Source organism: Rhinopithecus bieti, unplaced genomic scaffold, assembly GCF_001698545.2.
Source record: "Rhinopithecus bieti isolate Rb0 unplaced genomic scaffold, ASM169854v2 scaffold_425, whole genome shotgun sequence".
In the NCBI taxonomy this organism is placed as follows: domain Eukaryota; kingdom Metazoa; phylum Chordata; class Mammalia; order Primates; family Cercopithecidae; genus Rhinopithecus; species Rhinopithecus bieti.
In genome coordinates, this window is record NW_016803361.1 from 26039 (window position 1) to 31663 (window position 5625).

Below are 5625 nucleotides of genomic sequence, written 5' to 3' on the forward strand. Positions count from 1 at the left end.
TGCTTTAAATATTAGCTTCTACATTGTTTCTATAAAAATAGTAATCTTCTGCCTTTTAATATCAACTCATCACATATTAAATATTTCAGTTAAATCAAAATTTCAGTTGAAATCTTCAATCTAAAAAACACACAGTTAAGCGCTTAAAAAGTAATTTTAACCACTAGGAAATGTTAATGATTAACTCACATTTGTTTCTGTTTCACTCCATGACAAAACCTACAGGACACCCTGCAGAGAGGAAAATTCACATTAATGTATCCAGAATTTTATTTTCAGAAGCTTCTGGTAATGAAAGACTTATTATGAGGTGTCTTCATGTTACCACCGCGCAGTAGCAAAGTTAAAATATTCTAAAGATTAGTCTATTTTCTCATACTGGTTTTTTTTCTAATGCTTTTGCTAACATGTTATCTAAATTTAAACCTTAAAACGATCACATGACCCAATATGCGAACTCTGCCTATTAATTCTAAAACTTTTAATAATAGTTTGCTTATGTTTGAGACTTAAAAAAAAAAAAAACAATAACATACTGCACTATGCCCATCCTAGATATTTTCTAGGATCAAAGTCTATCTGGAGCAGGGCAGGCTGTGGTTGAGGGTGGTTGGGTCAGCAGGGAAGAGCCTTATATCAGCTCTGATCGCCTCCACGGTGAGCGAGCACCTAGAGTTAAGAAAGACCAGGCACCAAAGGGTGGGGTAACTCAAAGTTGCATTTAGAAGACTCCAGCCTCGGCCGCCCGTGACTCCTCGACGAGCCCCACCTCTCTAAGTTCCAGCATCCGGCCCGCCCCTTCCTCCCAGGCTACCACAGTATGGCCCGCCGAGCTCCTGGGCCGCGGGAAGTGACGGAAACAAAAACTCGGTACACAAAGAAGGGCTTGGTCAGAAGTGAGGCCCCACCTTGCCAAGAAGGACGAGTTTTCTAGAAAAACTTAGCGGCAAGTTAACGGGAAGCGCGACGACACAGTTCCTAGGATTGTGGGGGGCACCCTGCCGCCAGAAAATCTCATCCTTTGTCCTTTGAGAGGCCTCTTTGAAGCCGAAGGCTCTAAGTGCCCCGGGCAACCCTTAACCCGATCTCCATTTCGGGCCCTCACTGATGGCAGCCATGACAGTTGCATCGGAAATATCGAATAGCCGCGGCCAGAGTCTCCCGGAAGTGACGCAACGCGGAGGGATCCGCGTTCGGCCGAGGGAGACCGAAGTGAGCTGGTTCCCGGAAGCGGCTGCAGCTGGGCAGCTGGCGGCGGGGCGGAGTAAGGGTGGGGAGAGAGGTTGTGGGTCTTACAACCAACCCCAACATGTTTTACGTGTCGGGCGGGCATTGTGCTGAACACCTCATTGGCAAGCCATTTAATCCCTTCCTTACTACAATCCCAGCAGTCAGGAATTTATTACTTCCATTTTACATATGGGGAAACTAAGGCTAAGAGAGGGCAAGTAAATTTGTCCGAGATCGTATAGCTGGTACTTGGTGGACGTGGTGTAACTCAGACACCTCTTCTCTGTGGTGACTCCATTTTGTAAAACCAGAGGTGCTGGCCCTTGGCATCCTGGTAAGCTCCTTTAAGTTAGGCACTCTGTTGCCCAGAGAGGGGCCAACCTGTAGCCAGTGTGCTCTTTATGGTAAACACAAGGCCGAACGGTGTGCCTGGGTCCCCTTGGCTGAATCTCAGATTTCACTTGGTCTCTGACACCTCGCCTTTGCAGCACTCTCCCTGTCTTTGCAGCACTGGTTACCTGAGGAAACTGTCAATGATTGCTAGGCTCTGGGGAGCATTTTGACTCTGATTAGGCCCTTTTAAATCCAGGACTAAGACAGTTGGAGGCCTCTCACCATCATCAGATACTCTAGCTGGCCCTAACAGAGGGCCAAGGATCATAATCTTGGACTTTCCACCAGATCAAGTGTTTGTTTGGCTTCTGTTTCTTTAGAATATGACTGAAAACCAATCTATTGTTTAATCTTCTTTCTGCATTAACCAGTACTCAAAGTGTGAATAGCCACTAAGGCTATGTTTTTGTAAAAACAAATTATGCATAGAAAAAACACAGGAAATACATCAAAATTAACAGTGATAGTGTTTGAATAGTGGGTGATTTTTTCTCTCTGCTTTCTCGGTTGCATATCTGCTATAATACCTTTTAAAATAGAAAATAAGCAAACTGGCTATGGTAAAACATTTTAATTGCCTGCCATTGTAATGAAGGCAAAGGCATGTTGTCACATTTTGACAAATGACCATCCTTGATACAAATCACATAGGGAAATCCTGTTTGACTGGAAAAGCATTGGATTTTTGTGAGTTGATGTATTCTCAGAATTTTTGATGTTTTGTTTTGGTTCTATAATCCGCACAGGAAAAGTAAAAAAGCAAATTGATGTTTTTCACACACTTTCATATGAGAATATGCTACAACCAAAAGTCATATCTAAAACAAAGTTTCAGAGGGCATGGAATGTGGGGCCTTTGGGTACTTGAAATGCTGGAGAACAAGTATAAAAAGCTATTTTTATTCTGGCTGCTTTGGGGTACAGTTTTAAGCAATTTATTTCAGACTGCCAAAGAAAGCTTCATTCTTTTGCACATACTCTGCTTCCCACTGTTGCTTATTAGTGACTTCTAAAGCAGTGACAAAACAAGAAAAAGAAGATAGAAGGGAAAAATGAGAAGTGATCACGGGAAGAAGAAAATGTAGAGGAACAAAGACAGATGGTGATATTGGGGTTGGAGTTACTTTGGAACTCCAGGGTGGCATGTAACAACCTTCTTATCCAAGTCCTGGCACAGGCCTGGTTACGTACTAAAAGGTAAATTAGCATCTATGATGTTCCCGCTCACATACTCAGCACCCACAGTGATAACTCTTACTAAAAGTTCGTCTTGATGCTCATTCAAATTAGACATATATTTTAACAAAATGGAGTGGTTGAACAAAAAGAACTGTAAAGTAAAAGCTCATCATTTTTCCTGTTTTTTTCTCTTACCATGTCATTCATTCATCCTGTGGTTAGTAGCATAACTATAAACTGGAAGTTTTGCCTGCATTATTATAAAGCAACAACTATGAAACACCGAAGTGAGGTGCCGACAAGATGCATATTTTCCAAAGAAATGTCTTTACGTTAGTCTGACTTTGATGAGAAGTTGTGATGGGATTAAATGTGCAACAATTTTATTAGAGGAAACGCCTGTGAGAGAGAATGGGAGGGAGCCAAGCAAGGCTGGGAGAGCATGCAAGTCTGAAACTGAGTGAAGGAGAAAGGGAGGGAAGGGTGGTGGAAATTTCCTAGACTGCCAAATAGTCTAAGCGAGATTTAGAAAGGCTATTGGAAATCCTCAAGCCAAAATCACCTGCCAGAGGAGTCCTTCTTTCAGGAACCAGCCTGCCTTATTATCTGTGCTGCTCTCAGTCACCGGCTGGAGCAGCCCATGGGTGAAAATGTGGCCAGGGAATTCAGAGTGCAGCAAGCATCTGGGGCCCTTGATCGGTTTTGCTCCCTGTATTGGCAGCCACTGTCCAAGAACTGATTTTGCCACTCTTGGAACCTTTCACCAGTTTCGTGGGTTAAAAGATGTTGAAAGAGATGAGTTTATGAGGTGAAGTTTTGGGGAGAGCCATTGTTATGCTTCCCTACTCACCTTCAAGTCTAGTGAAGGGGGCTTCAATAGCAATACTCAGAGAACTTGGTATGCATTCCCTGGGTTTTGAGAGTTACAGTAGTAGTGTGAGTCACATCTGGGAAACCCCAGGGGCAAGAGAGATGAGCCAGTGAGAATTTTGGCATAGGAGTGAAGGAGAGTTGCTATGTTGGGATCGGTAGTCACTGCCGTAGTTTGTCAAGGCAAATGATGCCTGAGTGTTTCTTGTGCAGCAGATGTGGGCCACATGAAAAAAAGAGGAAGTTTGCCTGAGACCTTTTTGACTCTTGTGTATGGAGAGAATCTGTATGGTATGGATTATTAGAGAAACCATAGCTGCAGATGGAGCAATAACTGGAGGAATAGAATGCATTGCCTATCTAGAGTGACCAACTTGTCCAGTGTGCCTTGGACTTTCCCTGCTTTAGTACCAAAAGTCCCAGGTCTCAGGAATCCATGTTTGATCATTCTACATGTCATAGGAGTTGCAGCCTCCAACAAACCTAAAAATCACCTATGAAAGTGGATCAAGTTTAAGTTTCAAGCAGGTCTAGAGTGTAAAACCAGTTTATGACCATGCCAGTGTTAAAGTAGATTTTATCAGAGGATAATTGGAAAATGACGCTAAAAGAAAAACTTCTTCACACTCTTTTTTTTGGAGTATTAGTCTTTTGACACAGCCAAAATACCATAGACTGAGTGGCTTACACGCAGAGATTTATTTTCTCATCGTTCTGGAAGTTCAAAGTCCAAAATCAGGGTTTTGACCAATTTGCTTTCTGGTGAGGGGCATTCTTCCTGGGTTGCAGCTGGCTGCCTTCTCACAATATCCTCATATGGCCTTTCCCGGTACATACTCAAGATGAGGAGGCATGGGAGAGAAACAGAACTTTCTGGTGTATCTTCTTATAAGACACTAATTCTGTCAGATCAGGGACCCACCCGTATGACCTCATTTCATCTTAATTACTTCCTTAGAGGCCCCATCTCCAAATATAGCCACAGTGGGGGTTAGGGCTTTAACATATGAATTTGAAGGGCACACAAACATTCAATCCATCACAGAGTGTGGTTCTGCAACACAGAGATACCTTTTTGGGGGAAGGGGGGTCATGAAAACATTAGGTCTGTGTTTATGTCTCACACTCTTAAGGAGAAGTTATGCTATGGTGACTTTGCAGCCCTGTATCTTTATGAACAAATGTAAATATGATCTCTAGAGATCATTTGTGACACTTTCAGAGCTTTTTAGACATTAATCTTGTCAAGGAAAGTTGGATACCCAGAGGACCCTGTTACTTTTGCATTCTGCAGAGCAGAAGATATCACACACTAATATTCACACTACTGAACTCATGAGGAAACCCACAACAGGCTCTGTGTACATAGTGATCAGGACTTGGTCTAAGCCCTGGGGCTTGTATTTAGCTACAGGGACTTAGTAAACAGTGGAACTGTTCTGATAAGAGATATGGTTCTGCTTCTATTTATGAAATTTGATTTTTTTTAAAGTTAACACAGGATTGGTTAATCAGAGAGTATATCCTCTTACATCTTTCTTACAAATATGAACTCAAGTAGTTGTAGGACTCCAGCTTAAAAGGCCAGTATGTTAAGAATGAGTTGCTGTTAAACAAAACAAAACAAAAGACAGACACAGATTTGAGCGTCCTTTAGCATCCACTTGATCCTTCCAGGAGGCATAGCTGTTTTTTTAATTCCTTAAGGGGTATAATAGTTGGAATTAGGTTCAGCTATGATGAAGTAATATAAATTTCCAAAATAAATTTATTTAAACATGACATAAACTAATTTTTTTCTTTTAAGAAGTCTAGATGAAATCAATTTAGAGTTAGTACAGTTATTCATGGTGTGAGGATTCCAGGCTCCTATCTTCTTGCTTCCACTATCTGTAGTGTCCATTTTCCAAGGTCCTTTCATGATCTAAGATGGCTGGTAGAGCTGTATGTAGC

At 42.0% G+C, this 5625-nt stretch overlaps 1 long non-coding RNA gene across 1 annotated transcript in view; it reads right to left on the reverse strand.

The window, feature by feature from the left end:
* LOC108534459 (uncharacterized) overlaps nt 1–1294 on the reverse strand; it is a 20802-nt gene extending 19508 nt beyond the window's left edge. Inside the window, exons 1-2 of the long non-coding RNA XR_001886983.1 lie at nt 909–1294; nt 190–231 (exon numbers count right to left, since the gene is read on the reverse strand). This is a non-coding gene — a long non-coding RNA (uncharacterized LOC108534459). The remainder of the gene's footprint in view (nt 1–189; nt 232–908) is intronic.
* Between the last annotated feature and the right edge of the window lie 4331 nt (nt 1295–5625).